This window comes from Alligator mississippiensis, chromosome 4, assembly GCF_030867095.1.
Source record: "Alligator mississippiensis isolate rAllMis1 chromosome 4, rAllMis1, whole genome shotgun sequence".
Classification (NCBI taxonomy): Eukaryota; Metazoa; Chordata; order Crocodylia; family Alligatoridae; genus Alligator; species Alligator mississippiensis.
The window spans coordinates 104,967,757-104,991,332 of NC_081827.1; the positions used below are offsets into that span (position 1 = coordinate 104,967,757).

At 45.7% G+C, this 23,576-nt stretch overlaps 2 long non-coding RNA genes across 2 annotated transcripts in view; one reads left to right on the forward strand and one right to left on the reverse strand.

Moving 5' to 3' along the window:
• The window catches only part of LOC106739985 (uncharacterized), a 155,802-nt gene that overhangs the window by 60,648 nt on the left and 71,578 nt on the right, over nucleotides 1–23,576 (reverse strand). The gene's annotated exons all lie outside the window — the stretch shown is intronic.
• On the forward strand, nucleotides 2,578–15,958 carry LOC106738156 (uncharacterized). Its single transcript, XR_002090906.2, has 3 exons — nucleotides 2,578–2,781; nucleotides 10,458–10,530; nucleotides 12,434–15,958. It is a non-coding gene; the product is annotated as an uncharacterized LOC106738156 (long non-coding RNA).

Genomic DNA, 23,576 nt, shown 5'->3' on the forward strand with positions numbered 1-23,576 from the left:
CCCTCAGTCTATCAGTCTCTATATTACTAGATTCCACTTCCTGGTTGAATACATTCATTTCAATAGTGTGATCATTAGTTGTATGAGGACATTTGCCCAGTGTCTCAGCCTATAGGAGGTATAGGGGAATCTCTGTATACAGACTGGAAGGATTACAGATCCTAGGTTTGTACCCTTGAGATTTTGGCCTGGGACCATCCAGGAATGGGCTGGCTTGTCCCTGGGGCAGTGCAGGAAGGTGGCAGGAGGGCAGCTGAGTGTGCTGGCAGCCAGAGAAGGTAGCGAGGATCATAGGCAACATGTAGGGAAGGCAAGGGGGGGCATGTGCCCCCCCTGAGATTGGCCCTCACTGGCCAGGGAGTGGGGCACCAAGTGAAGCACTGGCTAGTACCCCCCCCCATGAGATTGGCGCCAACCAGCACTGAAAAGCACCAGTGGCACTTTCAGTTTTGCCACCAGTGCTGCAAATGGCCGGTTAGCAGTTGGCTGCTGGTGCCCCACCAGACTTTGGAGGCACCAGTCACCCATGGCGGGGACAGTGAATGGGGCACTGGAAACCTGGGTGGGCTTAGGGAAACGTGGGTTTGGTGGGCTTCCAGTGCCCTGTACACCATCCCTGCTGCCTTCTCCAGCTGCCAGCAAACCCAGCCACCCTTCTTTCACTTCCCAGCATTGCTTAAGGGGCATGCCAGCCCATTTTTGGCCTGTCCCAGGCAGTGAAGCAGCAAGGACAGTTCACAAGGTGCTGGAAGCCCCGGTGAGCTCGGGGAAGAGTTGAACCACCAGCAACCCGCCCAGGTGACCCTGGGGAGTGCCGCCACCACAGAGGGAGGGACCCTCTACAGCTCAGGGGCCACTCGGCCCACTGCCAGCTTGCCCCCGCCATGGGAGAGACAGGCAGGTTCCTCTGGGGGGAAGAAAAAAAAAAAGGATTGGGCCCTTTGCCATAACATAATGGAAAAATTTAAACTGTGGGTTTCAATTAAAAACCCCACCAATTTAATTTCAGGGGCATAAAATAAAACCTTGGGGTTAAACCTCCATCACATGTACAAGTGCCCCAGCTTGCAAGACCTCCATACATTAACTACAATGTGCATCCACAGATTTCAAGCATCTCAGGTCATATCACCTAACATAGTTCATACCATGAGGAAGCATGGGGAGATAGGTGACAGAGTCTCTTGAGTGAACTTCAGGCACCCCCTACACATGCAGATAATGGCATGATGAAATCTAATGCTTGATTCACAAAATCATACATCCTGCCATGCCACATGTGCATGGCAGGAGGTGTAATTGTTGAATCATACATTAGACCCCATCGTGCCTTATTGCCAGTACAGGAGGAACCCAATTCATGCACTGGAGAGAAGCTCCTGTGGCTGGGAGCCCCATACACCCCAGCTGAGAGGTTCCCAGCTGTAGGAGTGTCCCATACCCCCATGGCAGGGAATTGTGATTCCCACATCCCAGAGGTGCATGAAACCCCAGGGGCGGAAGGACTGCTGCTGTGGCAGTCTCTCCACCCTGGGGATGGGGGAAACTCCCAAGATGGGGAGATTGCCACAGGCATGATTCCCCTCACCCCAGGAGGTGCAGGAAACTCCCAGGGTTGGAGGATCACCACAGGAGTAATCCTCCAGCCCTAGGGGTTTCCCACACCCCAGAGCCCTAGGGATCATAGCAGCCACATCCCCAGGGTTTTCAAACACTTCTGAGCCTTGAGGATTGCAGCTGCCTCAATCCCCAGAGCCTAGGAGCTTTACGCTGGGCAAGGTGCACCCCTGCAGTTGGGAGCCGTCAGCTGACGGGACTCCCAGCCTCAGGGCAGACCCTGCTATACATGCAAATTAAAACTCGATAGCAACCAGTTTTAAAGTTAGTACACATTTTCAAGGTCTGACTTTATAGCTAGTTGGAATTTTTTTATTGTGTGATAGTTACTTTGCATGTGTAGCTGGTCGCCAGTTAATTATACAATATCTGTAACGTGTAGAGGGGGCCTCAATGATGCAGCCAAGCAGAGCCTCCTATGCAAGCCAGATCTTCCTGCTCCACTGTGAAGAAGTGGAGCAGGGTGGAAGTCAAAGTCTCATTCACGTATACGGTGCATGCCAAGGCTCATGGCCATTTTGTGTTGAGAAGGTGAGGTAATAGTGGATCGCTAGTATGTGGCTGAAAAGGCTCTTATTGAGGGAATAAGCAAAAGGCCTTTTACAGACTGAGTGCATGAGGCAGAATAAGCTTTCTGAACTACAGCAAGATGATTCAGGGTCTACTGAAGCTGGGAGCTGGCTGCTGCCTGATTTTGCAGGCAGATGCCTGGGCTGGCAGCCATTTTTGTGCCCCCCCCAAATCCCCTCACCTCTGAATGGCTGAGAGAACCAGCGGCCTCATCTTCACTGCTGATTGGCCACAAGGACTGTCCATTATGCAGCCCCACCCCCTCACCACTGATTGATGACAAGAGGCAGGATTGTATGATGGACAGCACTCACAGCCAATCAGTGGTGAGGGGCAGAGACAGTAGCCATGTTGCCATGCCAGCAGCCCTCCTGCCCCCTTCCCCTCCCAGCGGACTGTGCAACCAGGTCACAGTAGCCACAAAGACTGCTAGCTCCTCACAGGGAACCAGCATTTTATTTTCAGTGAGTTGTTATTTTTTTCCTCAAGAAACGCACCAAAAGCGCAGACCCCACATTTTTTGTGGGGCCTGCCCAAAACCATGATTTCCACGAAAATCACAATTTCCGTGAAAAGCACAAAATCGTGATTTTGGTAAGTCCTTAGAGATGACAGATGGGGGGACATGCTGTTTGTGGACAACTAGTAATGTGTAAGATGTGATTCTTTTTTGCTGAGGTGAACTGTGTTAAGAAAAAGGGTGAACCATATGCTGTTATGGTTCACCAGTCTGTCTGTAGAGTGAGTATGAGGATAGTGGTCCTGATGAAAACCTACAATGGAAAGACTGAGTAAACTTTCTCTGTTTTTCAGCCAGACATCTCTATGGACTATATATATGTAGAAGGTGGATATGGCTAAGGTAACAAAATAATGTTAGGATTTTAGCTATTTTTTAAACCTGCAGGAGTCAAGTAACAATACTATTTAAAAATGCACTGCAGTATCCACAGTTAGCTCTCTCAAGGATGTGTCGAATAACATGATTTAGTGGTGTGGGGTTAAGTGGAAACTACTTTTAATAATTTTTCCTGCTTTCCTTCACATTGTTCATGTAAGTCAAAGTCTGGTTCTCATTTATACTAAAGCCACTTTACGCATGCCTTCTAGAAGTGTTAAAAAAAATCTTAAAGGAGATGTGAATATAGTTCAGGCTCACTTTCAGACCATTTTAAACTGCCACTAGAGAATAGTAACATTAATGTAAATGAGAATCAGGTCCAAAGGCTCCGGGACATTGTATCATTTAGCCTAAGCACTGATCTCTTCCTTAGCCCCTCCATTCTCCACATGATTCTCATCTCAGAGAAGATGAGGCAGAGAGTTACAATGGATGATAGATGTTTGTCATGTAGGTACAGGAATGCACTGCAGAAATATATTGGGGTACTGCAGTGCTGAAAAATGGTATAGGAACCTGTACAGAACAAAACAGAATACAGAAAGAGTCTGCCCTCCAGTAGGCATTTCCTCTCATGTTGGACTCTCCAAAGTGCCACCACCATTTCCTATTTTTGAGATGTGAAGTAGCATCAGCATCCTACTGATAAAAGGATGCCTTCCAAGGAAGAAATTAAGGGGTTTTTTCACGTCCATCACAACTCAAATGCAACAGTGTAGTTTTCTGCAGAGCTTTTTCTGGTAAGCAAGCATGCATCAAAAATTGAAATAGAATTACTCTGTAATTAACATCTCCATCAACTCAGGCTAGCATTATAGACATTTTCCAACTCAGAATGTCTCTTGAGCATGTCTTTGGACTCCAATGGGTGTGCTTGCCCTAAACATCCGGCTAAGGAGAATCAGAGACATCCAGCTGTATAAAGAACATGCAATGCAAACTTTAACATATCTGTTTTTTTTCTGTTATCCTTTTGTTTATGTACAAAACTTCGTTTTCTTCCGTCTTACTCATAACTATGGTCTGTAGGCCAGGTCTTCAGCTGGTCTCAATGTGCGCAGTTCCTTTTACTTTGATGGACTTAACGCTAATCCACAGCAGCTAATGATCAACCACGTACATAAGAGAAATTCTATATTTCCTGTTTTCTGGCCCTTAAATCTCTGAGTTATTAATCATCAGAGATTTGCCACCTACTTTGATATGGCCTGCTTCCCACATCCCAGCCTGGGGGTCAGACAGGATAACTGTACTTTCAGGGGATATTTCACACACATTTCTGGTCCTTCTTCCCTTCCTCACACTACCTCCCTGCTCTAGACTGCACAGAAACATCTGATCTTGTGTAAGCAGAGGCAGTGGACTGGGTAAGCAGCAGCTGACAAACCAGAACCATTCTTCACTGAGGGTGGCCTGCTGTTGCTTGTCAACCACATATAGTGGAGCAAAATAACTGAACAACAGCTGTCCTGCAAAAAGGCCAATAAGCTCCTTGTGGGCCATGCGAGAGCTTTTATTTATTTTATTTATTTACAGCACTCTAGTCCCCAGCATGATTCCCCCTAACCTTACAAATTGCCTGCCAAGGACAAAGAATGTCTGGCTTTCTTCAGCAAATAAACTGTTTGTTGTACGTCTGCTGTCCAAAGTCACGCTGCCCCATGTTACAGTCGTGCAAGAGACTCTGTCAACAAACTAAAAAAACAACAAAAACCCATTGTGTTTTTTTCACTGCTAGTTAAAAAAAAACACAAAACTCTTCAGCCAGACATTGAATAAGTTTCCTGACCCAATATTTATCTCTCCTGGATGAGAACACTATTGCTTTGTTAGTGAAGGTTGCTGAAGAGTGGCTGAGCTACTGGAATTTAATTTATTTCTTTACCTTCCTAAAAGGTAGACTCTGATTCAGGGAAGACCAGTGTGCTTAAAAGTAAGCATAAGCTTAAGTGCTATGTTGAATTAAAGTCTGAAGCATTTGTTCTGAGGGAGAATTGCAAAAAAACCCAAAAACTGCATAGGCTTTCCAAATACATATTTTTAAAAAATAACCTAGATTGATCACATTCAGATTAGCTGGAATTGTGTTGACACATTGGGGCAGAGTGATTATAAACTGTAATCTGTAAAATGACCTGAATCTAAATAAGCAGCTGTGAGTCTAGAACAATGGTTCCCAAACAATGGCCCACAATACCCTGGTAAGTACTCTATGTAAGTATTCAACAGTATTTACTCACCTTTGAATTTGTTCCTAAAGTACTGTGATTAATGAGGTGTCCAGAGTATAACAAGAACCATTCTATCATATAATACCCTAATACGATCTGATGCAACCCTCAAAGAAGTCAATGGAGAGACTCCATCTGATTTCAGTAGGCACTGGATCAGGATAAGCTTTTCAGGACATAAGTCACACTTTTCCATGTCTTATAAAGTACCGTGTGCAGCTAACATGCTCTCTAAGCAATAATGAATAGTTGGAGCTAATGTGATTTGGGTGCAGTTTACATACTCCCCAAACGACCATCATTCCAGCACACAGATGCATTCTATCAAAGCTACATTAATCTTTTTTAATGACTTTATAAAGGAGCTATAAAAGCAGAGGTGGTTATGTGGGGTTGTACTTTCTCTATAGCAGCTATTCATTTTATTCAATAGCTCACCTCTGTAAAAAAAATAAAAAGACGTATCTATTATTATTTCTCTGCACATAATTAATGGCTTACTGCCATCCATTGCCTCACAGCATCTTTGAAATTGTTCCTTCTCTCATGCACATGCTTTTTCCTCCAACATGAGACACAACTCAAAATGTTAATTTAAGGTTCAGAAGTCAACAAACTATCCATCAATATCAACGTGCTGCAAAGGAAGACAAACTGTGGAATGAAAGGACAATTGAATCTTTAAAATGTACCCAGTTTCCTTTGACTAATTGATAGACATTCAAGGATGTTTGTGGTTCAAACTTAAAGATTTTTTTTTTTTTAAAGCATTGAAATATTAAAATGTCATATAGGACAGTAACCCCATGTTTTCCATCAGCCCCAAAAGTAACTTTTGACAACCTATATAGTGCTTTCTTTTTCACCCTCTTCATCAGACTTTGCCAATCTGTGAGTTTGTGGCTTTGTCTCACCTTCCTTTAATAAGGATTCTCTCAGGCAAAAAAAAAAATCTACCTTTCCTATTTTTAGCTCCTTCCTTGACTGAGACCTTATATTTGTCTGCATTCTTCAAAACCATATCATTTTTTACTTTAAACTCTTCCCTATTTCCTACTTCCCTTGTCTGTTAGCTTACCAACTATCATTTCCTCCAAAATATCACCCAGGTATATTGGTATGTAATCCTTACCTGTTCTTTCATCTTCTCCAATTTTAACTGCTGCTCCTTAACCATCTCGTCTCCCCAGGTACCTGACTATTACATGTGCAATCATCCCCACCTACATTGCAAATAAGAAGCATGACCTCATCATTAACATCCGCAAAATAAACTCCATGGTTTTCATATTCACTGTAGGACACAATTTAAAATTACTCTCTGTCACCAAGTTCAGTTCACCGAGTCAGGGGCCACTTTAACAAAGAAGTTTCTTTATTCATGCGAACAGTACTAGAACAGCCATGATACTCCCTTTTTTGCCTCTCTCTGAAAACTCCACCCTTATCCAGCTACATGTAGCAGTAATGTCTTGAAGGGGAACTGAGTGACAGCCTGATCTTTAAAAGCTAAACAAGCCTCAAACCTCCTTAAAATAGATTACCCCTTAAAATAGATTATCCATAATGTCCTGAATGAGAAATGAGCAGCAGAGTTAGAACCCCTTCTTGCATGACCATGAGAACAAAGGGTCAGAGCCTCTAGTGGAAAGAGGCTACCAAAAAGGATTTCTTTGCAGACGTTTCCTATGGTTGTGTCATCAGAGAGATGGAACACATTCTGACCTCCGTAAAATATATGTTGTGCTACTGAAGGAGGATAAAACATATTCCCTCCACCTAAGTCAGCTCCTTACCCAGCCTCTCCCCCACAACTCCCTGCCCTCTGGTCCCACATCTAGATCCACAGTTCAAAAACACCACCACGGAGCCCCAGGGAAGGAGGCAACAGAGCTCAACCTTTGCACACCAATCTTCCCCCTGATCTTACCCAAAATCAAGTTAGACTCTCAGAATCCTATTGCCACAGAACTGCAAGCCTTTCCCTTCTTTCTATATTCCCTACAGCTCGCCTTTAAACCAGGGAAGCTTAACCATTATTACAACTAGATCATGGTAGTGTTGCTTTGGAAAGACCTGCACTGGAGGCTCTGAACCTTTGTTCTCATTGTCATGCAAAAAGGGGTTGTAACTCTGCTGTTCCTTCCTCATTCAGATGATTCTGAGTGCTTTCCCAGAAAGCAAAAATAAAAATAAATATCAACTTCCATATAGCCAAACACTCCATCTAACCATTTGGTGAGCTATAAATAACACTCTTTCTCCTATGTAAACTCTCAAAAAGGATGAAGTGTTAGGACATGCTAAACAAATGGTTAAATACATGACTTGGAAAAAAGGAACTTGCCTTTCCAAGAGCGTAAGGAAGGGCTTGGGGAAGCACGTTGGGAGTTGAGTCAGTGCAAGTACAACATGGAACTCACTACTTTAGGAGTTTCCCAGAAAGCTTCAAATATCCAGCACTTGTCACAAAGCCTAGCCAGACACAGAATCACCTAATGAGGTATAACGAATGTATATTCACCAAAACAGCCAATGCATTTACCATCAGCATTTCTTAATGACAACTTGATGAATAGTGTATTTTCTGTTTAGTGGAGCTGGCTGAGTGGTTGACATTTATCTCTGGTCCATTTAACATACATGATTATGATGATGAACAAAAAGGCTTATTTGCAACCAGTCTTTAAGCAACAAGGAGACAGACGGTCATTAGAGCTTGATACACCCCAGAGCTTCCATGGGAGGGTTTGCTATATCTTTTAACAAATCTGTTTTACTAGCATGCTTATTACAGGGTCATTTTGAAAAAGTGCTGACAGTTCCAACATGCTGGATCTGAGCTGGACACTTTCAAGGACAGACTCAGTCGCAAATCAGTCATTTTTGTTTTCATAGGTTTGGTTTAAATCCGAGCTGTTCCTCACTGATTGCTCTTTCACTGAAAAGCAGCTTGCATTGTTGAATTCTAAGATCTCAGTAAAGCCAGGACAAGGGACGTTGCCCCCCTCTCAGTTGTCTGGAGTTAACCTTTAAGAAAGGCAGAAAAAACAGGCTATAGTAAAGCTTTCCTGTGGGTTTGCAGTAGATTCGCCCTCCTCTCTATAAAGTTGATTACCAAGCAAACTTGGCAAACAGAGCCCATTATTATATCTGACAGAGGTTTATAGCATTTATTGGGACCAGGCGCATCCAGAGATCAAGCTGGGACATGGCACAGGAGTATAATCTGATTCTCAGTTCACCATTATATTTTGTATTATGTATTTAAGTTTGACAGATAATTGCTGCCTTTTCCCTAGATTGCTCTAGGCTTTTTGACAGCACAACTAGGCACAAGCATCTGCCCTCAACAAGACAAGAAAGGATTTTTAGCGACTGTTTTCACCAGTCCTTATCCAGAAAGAGCACCGTGAGGACTTTAGCATCCAGAGCCATCATGGGAAACAAGTGTCCTGTATTTTCCTGAAGGACTAATTGATTTTTAGCATAAGAAAACAAAATAGCAGATGAAAACAAATGCATTTGTTTTGTTTATTAAAATTCATATGAGTCATTTCCAGTGGATGAATGTAATTCTTTGTCTGCGTTTTGGGAGGTAGGTTTGTCTAGTAGACGGGGCATCAAGTGTTTGGTAAAAAACCAGTATATGACCAAGTATTTAAAGGCTGTCTCATAATGCATGAAGTCATGGGATCCCAACTTAATTAACCTTGATTCTGATATTATCTTTCTTTTGAGCATGTGACCCAAGTTTAGAACTGCTGGTAACAAGGAGGGTATGACAGGAGATGGGTCACTCTGCACATCTCCGTTTCTTATGTTCTTCCTCTAAATCATCTACTGCTTGCTACCATCAATGACAGGATGCTGGGCTGGGGGGTCTGAGTACAGAAATTCATATGTTCTTATGGCTTTACACGTTAATATATATATATGTTAAAGGATAACTATGATTGCAATTTTGTAGGATTTTAAAATAGGAAACAAAACAGAATTTGAGCATAGGCTGCAAGTCATAGGCTGCTAACAGGCACTCATTTCTACTGATAAGTTTCAGGGAAATTCTTACTGATACGGAAAAAAAAGCCCAGGAGCTTGAGTGTACATGTATATCAGCCCCCTGCCTGGAGATCCCAGGTGAGCTCTCCAGCCAGGAGGCACTAGACAGCTGCTCTCTGGGCCACCCCACCCTCAGGGTAGTTCATTACTTGGACAGCCTGCCCTTTCCTCTCCCTGTGAAGGGAACAGACTGTCAATAGGCAGCCTCCCAAGTTTTAAATCAACTCATGTGCTTGCAGCCTGGATGGGTTGCCCTTTGCATGATTTAAAGCCAGAGGTGCAGGGTAACAGGGCCAGGAATAGACTCCCCAGCCCCAAGTCCCAGCACCTCAGCTTTTATATCACTGCATCTCCAACCCAGATGGGCAGCACATGCAATGTTTAAAGCTTGTGGCAGAACCTGCCTTCACATCAACTATGATGGTTTGTACAGTGGGGCTCTTGACTTAAGTCTTATAGACTCCAATAAGCCCAGAGCACATTTTAAGAGTTGAGCCAATGCACAAGTACTTGGCTGAAACAGGGCCTTCAGCAAGGTAACATGTAGAAAGATGAGATACATTAATTGGGAATTAGACTGGTTTGTAAGTGGAGGAACAGGAATTTCCCAGGGACTGGGAATATTAATTGCCAAGCATTCAACACAGGATCTGTCCTGATTATCTCATTGGTAAACAATGTAGCAATTTCTTTCACTAGACTTCAAAAAGGATGAGCAATCTTTAAGGAGGCAAATGCCTAGCCACAACCCTACAATAGAGTTATCACAGGTGCACGGGCTGGAAGAGTGTCAAAAGGAATTAGCTGACAATACTCTTTTATGTGGAGGCATTAAAATTAGTCCAAGGGTCTAAGATCGTCAAACCTGCTCATTGGAAATCTTCTACCGACTTGCTGTCTGCTTTGCATTGGAAAATATTATATAGTCTGTTATACTGGAATGTGTTGTAATTATAATAAATCATGTAAAACAAAACAAAACAAAAAACTGTCTTTTCATTTCAATGTTATTTTTCTCCATGTTGTTTAGATCTTAGTAGTTATTTGATTCTTGCTTTTGGTTTCCTTTTTGGCAGTGCCACACATCTACACAAGCAGCTGCAGAGAAATTACAAAATAGCCCCCGTCTATCTTTGCTTTTATTTTATGGTAAGTGATGTTGGGAAAATAAATATGAATTGCACAGATGTTCCTTCTTTTCTCTCTGTATAAAATGGTTTATGACATGATGCAAATGTTATAGAAATATTTTTTTCATGAAACAGATTACATTTCAGAACTCTTCTAAAAGGCAATGGTAAGTTTATAGATTTAAAAAACAAGAAAAAAAATCAAGTCCTACCTGGGACACTAGTTTATTTACCGGCCATCATTTGTGAAGTTGTAAAAACTATTCAGTTTTTCAGGATTACTGATTAGCAAGAAACTTAGTTACACATTTTTCCAGGTCCCCAACTAAAATTGCAATTCAGAAATTAAACATTTCATTTCTGAATGCTTATATGTTTCATGAACAGGTATTTATTAAAGAAATCTGCTATAGTTACAATACACAAATAGACCTCCACACAGGTGGAGTTTTATCTTCACTCCTTTATTCACTAAAAAGGATGTCCTAGTGATTAAGAGGTTAGTGGATTCTCTAAAATGCACAGAAAAATTTAGTGGCTGGATGGTATGGCTGTGCAAAATTTCACTGGCAGTTTTGTTTTGACTCATTTCAAACTTGAAACAGTGAAATTGAAATGAAACAGAGAGCTTCGAAACAGCCTCAAAACAAAACAAGGCAAGTTGAAACATTTAGAAATGTTCTAAATGTTTCGAATTTCGAAGCTCAAGCTGGAATTGCCTGCAGGAAAGCAGAAACTAAAGTAAGGAGAGGGAGGAGGAAGAGGGGGAATGGGGTGGGGGGAAGGAGTGCTCTCATTATTGACTGTGCAGCTGGCCAGTGACTGTCATCCTTTCCTGAGGTCTCTTCCAATCCCAGTGCTCTGGGGGAGAGATGGAAAAACTGCATAAAAAGCAGCATTATTTGAACTGCCCTGCTTTCTGTCTTGGTGTCAGTTGAGTGAGGGTGCACCTTAACACACACACAGCATCACTCACCCATGTCACGAGTTTTGCCTGTCAGCAGCTACAGGTGCAGGGCCCCAGAACCCAGACTCCCCCTGCACCTATCTCCTTGGCAGCTGGCAGGCTTCGTGGCCGCAGCAGAGCCTAGCAGGCCTGCAGTTTTCACCCCATTCCCCAAGACAAACACAGTTACACAAGCACCCATGTCACAAGTTTTGCCTGTCAGCAGTCAGAGGTGCAGGGCCCCAGAACCCAGAGTCCCCCTCGACCTGTCTCCTTAACAGCTGGCAGGCTTTGTGGCCTCAGCAGGTGCTACCACCCCTGCAGCTTTTACCCTGCTGCGCCTTAACACACACACAGTGTCACTCAAGTTACAAATTTTGCTTGGCCACAACTTGAGGTGCAATTTCTGCCAAACCCCTGCACCTATCTCCTTGAAACTTGGCAGGCTTCATTGCCTCAGCAGGGGCTAGGATGCCTGCAGTTTTGACCCTGCTTAACACATAGACATGATATGAGTTTTGCTTTCAAGACTTAGGTGCAGGGGTTTCAGGGAACCTGCATCTCAATCTCCCTGACACTTGGCAGGCTTTGTGCCCTCAGAAGGGGCTACCATTCCTGCAAGTTTCATCCAAATCAGGCTAGAAATGACAAAGTTATAGGCTGTTTCGAGCTTCCCCATTATAGCCTATGGGTGAAATGGCAGAACAGCATTAAAACAGCGAAACAGTTTCCACAAAATGAAACGGAGCAGCAGTGTCAAATCAAAACAAACTTCAAAACAAAATGCTGTTCCATTGAAACGCAAGTCGAAACGGAATGGTGCCATTTTGCACAGCCCTACTGGATAGTATGCTGCAATTAAACATATCAACATAATGCAGAAAACGTACAAGTACCAAAACAAATAAAACATTTAGCTTATGACACCCTGTCTGGATTCACCTCTTCAGTTAACTTGCATTGTCTCTTATCGCAGGTATTTGGATTTTATCATCTTAACAGATTCAATAGATGAAGCTCTCCAGAAGTTCATGTTTGCCTGCCCACATGTATCTTCACAGAATTTCTCCCCCAAAAGTTTCCTCCTGATGGATTTTATTTGGAAGGAATAATATGACCTAGTTAAGTGTAGTGTCACTTCAATTCTCTCCTCTTCTCCCTCCCAGTTTTTCATAAGCTTAATGGGTGCTTCTACATGTGATGGGGTTTAATCCTCATTAAATTAAATAGGTTTATTACATTTAAAATGGTTTGTTTTAAATTGAGGTGTCAATGTATAAAGGTGACAGCCTTTAAATTGAATTAAGATCAGTATGCAATTCACATTAAATTAAAGCAGAGGGAGCCACATAACAATCCAGCCTACTGTTGCCTTTGGTACTAGATTACAGCAGGAGGTGCTGTCAAACCATTAATCCCTGGACCAGTGGGGGCAAGTGCTGTCAGCCTACTGCAGGGGATCCTTCATGTGTGCTCTACCACCCCACCCCTCCCCATGCCTACAGCCATTGCCCCAGCCCCAGCCATTGCTCTACACACACCTACTGCACCCTCGGACCACACAGCCCCCATCCCTGCACCATGCAGCCCCACTCCATCCCACCATGTGCCTTGCCCTATGCCCACACTGCACAGCTTTGCCTATCCACCCATAGGTGCCCTGCCCCTTGCAGCCCCCCAGCCCCACCTGGCACTTCCAACTCTCAGCACCATGAGGACTCCAGGTGGCCTGTGGTTGGCATTGATTCCCATGCCAAGCCACTTGCATCCTCTCCCACACCCCCAAACCATTTGAACTGCCATGCCATTCTGCCTATGAAAGAAAACACGCCACATCTTTATTTTTAATCTTTATTTAACTTTTTTTTTAAGGACAGGACTATATACATTTAAAAAAACAATATAAAATGCAGTATACAACAAAATAAATAGCTCTTAGTAAGAAATGCCTTTAAGAAAATAAATGTCTTTTTAAAAAATAAGACCCTGGGAGTGGCTCTAGAAAGCAGCATCCACCATGCAAGGGGTTTCTGGAAGGCAATTATAAGAAACATGAAAGTTACCCCAAAATATTAAAGTACTAAGAAGAGGTGTCACACACCCTCAATTGCAAACTTACCATTTGCTGCTGCTGCTTCTCTCCTTATCTGTTGCCTGGTCCATGGACCACCACCACTGCAGGGTACCACACAGTAGTAGTCGGGGGCATGGGGAGTGTCACAGGGAAGAACAGGAGAGAGGGCCCCAAAGTACAAATGGGGACCCTCAGGGGCAGAAGCCCCCCAGGAAAAAGGAAGCCAAAAAAAATAAAGAGCAACACTTACCTGCAGCAGGACCCACGGCTGCAGCAGGACCCATGGCGCAGCCGGAACCAGGGGAAAGACCCGCACAGATCATAAGCCATGCCTTTACACAGCTGCGGCCAGCTGGTGACGTCATCGACAATCACCGGCCAGCGAGAATAAAGTGGACCACCGGCGAAGGTGGAGGAGGAGAGAGACCGGGGCCGGCGAAGGCACCAACACTGGGTGCCCTCTGGAAGCCCCTCTGGGTGAGAGAGCTGCAGATGCTCCCTGCCCCAGTGGAGGTCAACTCTCCAAGGGGAGCCGGGAGCCAGAAACTGCTCCTGACAGCATCGGCGGCAGCGAAAGGAGCCAGGAACCAGAAGGTGCTCCTAACAATGGAGAAGGTGTCAAAAGGAGCCAGGAGATGGAAGGGGATCCTGATGCCAGCAGCACCGACAGAGGGGCCGGAGAGACGAACACAACTTTCCACACCACAGCAGGTGGGACCGTTGAGAGTACCAGGGAGGCGGAAGAGACACGCCCTCCAGGAGGCATCAGATGAAGGCAGCGTGAGGGGCTGCAGAGTGAGGCCAGAAGAGGCAGGGTGCCAACCCTGCATGTGAAGAGTGGTCAGGTGGCTGCAAAAGGGCTGCAAGGTGCCTGGAGAGACGGGAGGCTGGGTGACGGGGCAGACAAGCTGTGCCTGGTATCACAGGCTACCCCAGCCCCACACATGGTATAACCCACAACAAAATTCAGAGGGAGGTGGGCGGCTGGTATCCTGGCATAAGGACCTGGGAAGGGACTGCACAGGTCCCTTGTAACATGGTAGTGGGGTTTTTTAATATGTTCTTTGTGTTTCCCCCTTTTTGGAGGGCTTGAGGGGCATGTCCAGGGGGTGCAGGCAGGATGATGGAGGCAAGAGCTCCTTTGAGCTCTATCGTTGCTTGAGGCCTGGGTCAGGCTCCTAGTCCTGGGGAAGGGGGGCCGGCCTTGTGACCCAAGGGAGACCTCTCAGGCAATCCGGCACCATCCAAGCGAGTCACCCTGTAGGAGCTTGTACATTAGACAGGAGAGGGCCACACAGGCAGCCATAGCTAGGGACACAACGGTGTTGGGAGCATAGCCAGGAAAACTACACTGATCCGCCAAGGCTTGGTGTGAGGTCGGGGTGTAGGGGAGGTGGAGCCCTGCAGAAGACCGCCAAATGAACGCTCTGCTGCTGAGAGACCCCAACTGGTCAGCCCCCCCACTGATAAAATATTCAAAGTTGTGGCAGGAGAGACTGGGGGAGACCGCACCAGGAGTAAACATCTTCTCAACAGCCCACAGGAAACGGTAGGGCAAACGCCACTGGCCATCCGGGCCAGAGTTGCACATAACTGAATGTTCGAGGCTAGGCAGACACAGGGACTTTGGGGTTTGTCCCTCCATGTTTCTTTCTTCTGTTTATGGACTACATTTCCCAGCAGCCCCCGCCCTTGCATCTTGAGCCAGTTTCCATGGAGACCCTGAAGTAGCTGCACTGTGTGATAGTGTGGCCCAGGAGTTTCCATGGATAATAACCCAGATACGCGCAGCTGTGTGCACAGCTCTGTGCAATTCTGGGGTGGCTATAGCCCCCCACTCTTAATGCCAGACCTGCTGGCTGAGCACACAGCATGGCATGGAGCTGCATCATGTGGAGCAGCAGCATGGTGTGGAGTTCCATCACAGCATATCCAGAAATAACTGTATAAAATTGAAACCATTATTTGCTTCCTGAAAATATTATTGGCACTTTACTTGGGTATATAAATATAAACAGCATTAAAAATTTATAAAATAATAATACTATCGCAAAAAAAATTAAACACACATTATAAAAATATAAATTTGCCTTTTCTGCCTTATTTACAAAATAAATAAATGATAAGTACTTATATACATGTAAGATTAAATAAATATGAAATAGACAACCTGCAGAAACAACAAAAAGAAACTTTCATTACTTTATACTATATTCTATCCTATTCCTATTCTATATTCTAATATATTCTATATTCAATATTATCTATTCTCTCTATCCTGTCTTCTATATTCTCTACTCTGTTCACTACTCTCTATTGTATATTCTATTAATCAATTCTATTCTATTGTATGTCTGTTCTACAGTAAAATCTCTGTTATCCGGCATCCATGGGGAATGGGGGTGCCGGCTAATCAAATATGCCAGTTATCTGAGAGTTATATTTATCTCCAGCTCAGCCGGTTGGAGGCGTCTTTGCCTGTTTGGGTCACCACCCCTCCTGCCAAATCTGGTGTGCCAGAAGACAGGGAGGGGGGCCCCATGGAGGCTGCTTTGCCCCTGGCTGTGGTCCATGAGGAAGAGGTAGGACTTGGCTTGCAAAGGCAAAACCGGAGGTGCCACAGTCAGACAGATGCTGGTTAATAGAGCATTCTGGATGGTAAAGAGCCAGATAACAGCATTTACTATATTTCTATTTCCATGTCTATTCAGTTATTAATTATCACTGTAGCAGGGCACTAGGGTGCCTGCTACTAGAAGCGCTGGGATAACCCTTCAGGTGCCAGTTGCTGAGGCAACCAAAGGGAGCTAATGGCTTACACCTGCCTAGCCAGCTGAAAAAAGGGGCAGGGCCTGGCCCCTATATAAAGCACAAGCAGGAAGCCAGAGTCAGTTGCCTACCAGCAGCTAAGGATGAAGAAGCTCCCTGTCAGGAGAGAGAAAAACCTGAAGGCCAGAGCAGCATTGGTCACCACGGTAGGAGAGAAAACCCGGTAGGCCTGAGCCTAGTTATAGCTAGTGGCTTATGTTTAAGTTGTTGCCAAGAGGCTGGTGTTCATGTTACGATTTATGTTTGCTATTGTTACACCGGTGGTTTGGGTGAGGCTATAAGGGGATGGAGGAGGCCTCATAGGGGACTCACGGTAGTGTGAGGACCCCAGCCCCAGTGAGGGCACAGTGTTCGGGGTGTACAGACCCCAGCTTCAGAGCGGGGCGGTTGAGAAACCCCAGAAGAGGGGGTAGCGGTGCGGTGAGCCCTGTGAGAGGGCCGCATTGCAGAGAAGGGCCCTGTGAGAGGGCCGCATTGCAGAGAAGGGCCCAGAGAGAGACAGGGCCACGGAGGGCCCGAGCGCCAGAGGGGTGTAGGCCAAGACAGTGTTGTACACACATAGCCCACAAGGCTTGGGGACACAGAACACCTGAAGCAGGAGAACTGTAGCCAAGCAAAAGAAAGGTAGCCTCCCTATAAAGAACTCATATACAATCAAAGTTGTGGCAGGAGAGAATAGGAGGGTGCAAGTCCGAAGCTTGGCACAGTAAAGGAGGCGACAGGGGAGAGCACAGCGACCCTGAAGTTGCTCCTGCCACAATCACATTACTTTTGAACTGTCTCTATTCTAATCTTGATAATTGTCCTCCCTCTTTTTCAGTCTCATAGCCACGGGTGCTCCTGCTGGAGTTTTAGCAGGCCACCCTGCCAAGCTGCAGACTCCTGCAGGCTCATCCCAACCCCCCCACTCCTCCCAGCTGGGCCAATGAGTGGTTTCATTGACCCTTCACAGGACATGGTCCATCCAGGGAGGCTAGGCTAGCTAAGGGTATAGACCAGTGCTGGCTGTTGGGCTGTGAGTCGTATGTGGATGTGTCCCCCACAACTGTGCTTTGGCTCAAGTGCTGTACCTGGCAGTCTGCAAACAACAAGCCCCCTCCCCAACCTGGGCAGCTACTCCCTCCCCACCCCCATGCCCTGCTGCAGTCCCCAGTGGCAGCCAGCTATTCATCATTCAAGTAACCGCAGGAAACCACAGCTGCCCATAGGTAGACCCCCCCCCCCCTCCACCACTCACCATCACCACTCATGAAAAAAACACGCCACATCTTGGAGGAACTTGATACATTACAACCTTTTATTTATAAATGCAATAAAAAAAAATACAGTCACATTGGAGTGAATGTGGGAATACCGCCACAGGCAGCAATGCTCCAGAGAAAGCATGATGGAGGTTTTGGTGGAGGCTGCAGAATCCTGAGTGACTGCTGTGCATGACTGGTGGGATGAAGTCCAGGAGGTGCTTAGGGTAGATGATCAGCAGGAGATGCAAAGCATGGCCAACATTATTTCATAGATTTCATAGACATTAGGGCTGGAAGGGACCTTGCAAGATCATCGGGTCCAGCCCCTGCCCAAAGGGCAGGCAGTCAATAGGGGTCAAATGATCCCACCAAGATAGGCATCCAAGTGTTTCTTAAAGGAATACAGAGTAGGTGCCTGCACTACCTCTGGGGGGAGACTATATCAGGCTCTGGAGACTCAGACAGTAAAGAAGTTTTTCCTTATGTCCAGCCTAAAACGATTTTCTAAGAGTTTGTGACCACTGGGCCTCGTCTTCCCATGGGATGCTCTGGTGAACAGATGTTCTCCCAGTTCCTGATGCACACCCCTTATATACTTTTGGGCTGCCACCAAGTCACCCCTGAGCCTACACTTTCCAGGCTAAAGAGTCCCATGTCTCTCAGCCTCTCCTCATAAGGCCTGCTTTCTTGTCCTCCAATCATTTGCATGGCTCTTCTCTGGACTCTGAGCTTCTCCACATCCTTTCTGAATTGTGGAGCCCAGAACTGGACACAGTATTCCAGCTGTGGTCTCACCAAGGCCACGTAAAGTTGGAGGATAACTTCCCAGGTCTTGTCTGAAATGCATTGGAAGATGCAGGCCAGAGTTTTGTTTGCTTTGCCAGCTGTGGCATCACATGGGTGGCTCATGTTCATCTTGTGGTCAGTCATGACCCCCAAGTCTCTTTCAGACATGGTGCTAGCTAGCGTAGCACTGCCAAGCCTCTAAGCGCGGTGTAGGTTATTTCTCTCAAGGTGGAGCACCTTGCATTTCTTGACGTTGAATGCCATCAGGTTTTGATCCACCTACCTTGTAGGCCTGTCAAGGTTGGCCTGGATTGTTCGCTTATCCTCTAGAGTGACTGCACTTCCCCATACTTTGATGTCGTCAGCAAACTTAGTCAGTCCACTTATAACACCCAACTCCAGATCATTTATAAATGCATTGTATTCCAGAAGCAGCTCCTAGACCGCACAAACCAGCTTCTTCAGCTGGCCATGAAGTGTTATGCAGAACTCTAGGAGATATACGCATTGATTAAGGGTCATGTCCTTAAGCATGTGAACAAGCCTCCTATTCATAAGCAGATGCCCCCCACAAAGTGCACATGAGCTCCACTCAGCTTGCCTCTGTCCAAGAAGTAGCCAGGAGAGTTATCACTGAGCCTGTTTCTCCACCCATATTGCTTTCAACTGAGGGGTGCCCCAATACTAGCAGGGCCAGGAGAGTACCACTACTATTCAGGAAGCAGCAAAGAGCAGATCAGACAGGGGTACATGGTTGGGAAAGAAAATCAATTGATGGGAGAGGGGTTCCTATTTGTTAGGCGCTGCATCTTTGGAAACAGCGACCCAGCGAGTAGGCATCCCATGGTATTTTTTTTGTCATTTTAGTAAGTTCTTGGGTGTAATAAAAATATATTTTCCCTTCCTTGTCTGCCTTCGTTATTGGGAAGGGTTAATAATGCCTGAATCTGGGTATTGGGTGATGTAAGCAAAGCCAAACATTCCCTGGCTTGCCTCAGACTCAGAGTGGTAACGAGAGAAATGAAGAGACTTAATTCCCCAGAAGTGGACTGTGGGTCCAGAAGTGGACCTGTGGGGAAAGGGAGGGAGAAGAACAGTGGTAAACTTTTAACAAACCTCTCTGTCAACTGCTCCTGTTGTTGCAGCAGGAAAACAAAGCCAGGCAGCCTGGACTGAGTTTGTGATAACTGCCCTATTAGAAATGTAAAGTAGCCAGATAATATCCCACATTGAAAAAGAAAGTTACCGCCCATAAAGATTTGGCAGGTGGGTTTGGCAAGTGGCACCCTTTGTCTAGAACACTCAGGGAAGCTGAAGTCAGACATATAGAAACTTAGATGTTCATATTTAAACATAATTTATATATTTAGCATGTAACCTTGAGGTGTTCTGTACTCAGAGATGGACTCTCTCCCACATACAAATGGCTCTGGAGAGCCAAGAGACAGAAGCCCTTTGTGCAACTTTGCAACATTTCACAGATAAGATGCTCAGCAACAATTCCAGTCCCTTTTTCTCAGATTGTGGCTTGATTGTGCATGGTGGCCCGCAACAAGAATGGGAAGTCAACTCGTCAGACACAGTGGCCAGGAGGCCCTCCTCCCGCCACCACCTCCACTTGCTGCTTAAGCAGAGATCCCTTCCTCCCGTCTCCCACAACACGGACCATAGCCAGCATGTGGTACGCTAGCTAATGCTGTGCAAGCCTCTGGCACAGACTGGATACAGCAAGGTTTGCCTGGGTTCCCCCTTCCCTACCTGCCCTATCCCACTCACTGCGCAAGCAGGAAATCCCCTCCTCCCTCCCATCTGCCACAGCAGGGACCTCAGCCCATTGAAAAGGAAAGTGACTGCCCATAAAGGTTTGGCAGGTGTATTTGGCAAGTGGCCTGGGACTGTGCAGACAGACCTCCCTAATAAGAGAGTCCTGTCGTTGCCTGGCCATGCCCCCCCTCAGCTCCGCTCCCTACAGAAGGGAAGGGAGGGCTGCTCTAATGCCCTCCTCCCCCCCCCCCCCCCCAGCTTCTAGCCTGAGCCACTGCAGGCATATTCCTGAATTTCCTTAGTCCAGAAAGAATGTCTGTCTGGTTTCAAATCAATTCAGCCTAGCCAGGTTAAACTAACCTGCAAAGATTGAATTAATTCAGGCTCAGGCTTTTTGAATGTCTGTCCCTAGCCAGTATGCCCAAAAGAAACAAAGTTGCCAGGATGGCACCAGCATGTCCATTGTACAAACTTTTTGTACCAAAATGAGGGGTGAGGACAGAACTTTCCCAAACTTGATGAACCGATAAATTGAGGGCACAGGGGCCCGAGTATGGGTACCCCTTATTGATTTGAGATGTCTGATACTGAGAAAAGAGAAGACCAGGGAGAGAAGAGAGCTAACCAGGGTGTGTAAGACTAGAACAACTTGGTCCTATGCAGAAACAAAGAGCATGGTGCAGGTGCTGAGGGACCCTGAGGTGTTAAGCCAGTTTGGCATCGGCAACAGCCCAAGGATGTCCTTGCACATCTACCTGCATGTCTCCAGGAGACTTGCCCAGCAGAGGCATAACAAGACAACAGTCCAATGCAGGGTAAAGTCCAAGAATATGAGAGCTGCTTTCTGACGTGAAGTAGCAAGAGCTCATTGGAACGCACCACCATGCATAACATTATGCATTATCAGTACCTCCAACCATTAATGGAGGTAGTCAAACGCCAAGCAATGAGATGACTAGAGGTATCCAAGCCACTCTCTGCTCCTAAGAGCTCACCGACCACAGGTCTGATTGTGAGTCCTGCTGCCTCAAGTGAAACAGACAGCAGCAGCTCACTAGTACTGGCCCTTGATGAGTCCATCAAAAAGGAGAGACCTGGGACATCATCTTCCACAACTGGTGTGTTAAGCCAAGGGGAACCTTTAAGTCACCTAACATGTGAATTGACACCTGAGATTAGGCTGAGCTATGACTTGCGGGAGGAGTGGGGCGAGAGTTAATTCAGATGACAACTAAACTAACAGGTTGGGGGAGATTGGATTGTCATGCAGGAAGGTGAAGGGCAATGCAAAGCAGATAGGTTCTACTGGTGAATTTTTTGCAGCCATTCAGGGCCTGCAGTCCAACGACTTGGACAGGCAGGCAAGCCTTTCTTGGTGGCTTTTCCAGAGCTTTTCTTATCTGCTCATCTGATTCACAGAGCACAGAATAATTCCACACATTCCTTGATTTTCAGCTCTGCTTATGCCACCACTACAGAAAAAACACAGACCATGTAGGAAGCCTGACAATGATGCCCAAACAGATAGGATCGTCAGTGCCATCAGTACCTGCGCAATGTGGTTGTAGGAGATAGCAAGACAGGCACATTGCATCTGTGGCTGAGTGTTGGCCAGGTAACATAGCAGGAGGCATCACAAGACAGGGATAGAGAAGGGCAGTCCGGCGCAGAAACATAGAAAGCCAGTATTTCTAATGGGCAGTGATAGTTGCTGATTATTGATATTATCAGTTATCGGTTATTATTGGTTATCGCTTGTTTGTTGATTGAAGCATAAACAATGCCTATGGTTATTGCTTCCTGGTAAGAAAAGTTCTTGTAATGACACCCATTGGATATTGCCTGAGGTTTAAAAAGTTGAAGAGTACTGCTTCTTGATAATGGTTGCCTTGTAAATGCTGTGATGTTTGGTTATGTAAATTATGCTTAATAAATCAGTAACGGTTAATTATGTAAAAAAACTTTTCTGTCTTTTTTTTTTTCTTCAATGTGGGCAGCCAGTAGGAGATCATCAGACCAGGTTCCCAAGAGCTTTGTTCCTGGCTTTGTTGTCATCAGTGCCAGATCAACAGTTGTTTGCAACATTAGGGAGGGTTGCTTAACTTGTAAAACTGGAAAAAACAGTAAATCCCCATGAGGCAACAGCATGGCACAAGGTGGCAGGGTACTGTGGGTTAGGAGTGAGGGGCACAGGCAGGGCCAGATGTGCCAGGGTCATGAGTTAGGGGCTGCTGGATGGTTCAGGGGGCTATGCCTTGGAGTGAGGGACAATAGAATGGGTTAGACCAGGGCACCTCTTTTTTTTAACTGGAAATACAGTAACCCCAATTACAGTGACATCATCAGTAAGGTCTGGCTGCCTGCTGTCAGCAAGACAAGAGCACCCATGGGCCTGACTGTGGTGTGAACCTGTGCAATCATGACTGGCATGGCAGCATAAAGGAAAAAAAGAACTTTATTATGAAGCGTGCTAGTTATGGGCTGCACTCAGTGCTATGAAAGGGCAGGCACCAGTTGCGTTAACGGTATCTGAAAGCAGTCCAGGACATGGCAGATTAGGCAGTGACATCCTCATTAATGGCTGCCTGCTGCCATGGGCCTGACTTTGGGGTGACCTTGTGCAATCACAAATGGTGTGGCAGCCAGCACAAGGAAAAAAAATTATGCAGCATGGCAACAGCTGCAGACTGCATTCAATGCTGTGAGAAGGCAAGCATCATTTTCTCTGTCTGACTTAAGGGCAAGTGAAAGCAGTCCATGGTGCCCCCTTTATGTACCCAAGTGGTTCTTCATTCCTGGATTGAACCAGGGGCAGATTATATGGTGGCGGTGCTATTCTCATTAAGGGCTGCCTGCTGCCATGGGTCTGACTGTGAGATGAACTTGTGAATGAAGGCTATAGGCTAAAATCCTGTGATCAGGAGGGAGCCATTCACTCTGAAAGCAAATGAAAGGGAGGGTGAATGTGCCCAAAAGTTTACAAATAAATACATGTTTGCAAATATGCAATTGGTCTAATAAAAGACATCATCTACACCATGAGTTCTGATTCCTTTTGCCTGTATACCAATACAGGTTATCAGCCTGTATCCCTCAGCCCTTTAGGTGATCAAGCAATTCTTCATACATGGATGGAACCAGGGGCAGATTATGGGGTGATGATACCATTGTCACCCTGGGTATGCCTGGGGGGTGGTCAGGTTTCCATACAGGAGGACAAAGGTTGATTTATGCTAGGCTGGGTGGACCACAACATCTGGTGTGCAACACCTAGCAACCAAACAAACACATTACACCCAATTACCTAAGAAGTGCAGGTATCCTCTTTCCCTCCTATCTGCAATTCAAAGCGACATCTGGTGGACAAAGGGGTGAACTACACAAGTTGCAGCATCTGGTGGACAAAGGGGCTCATTACACAC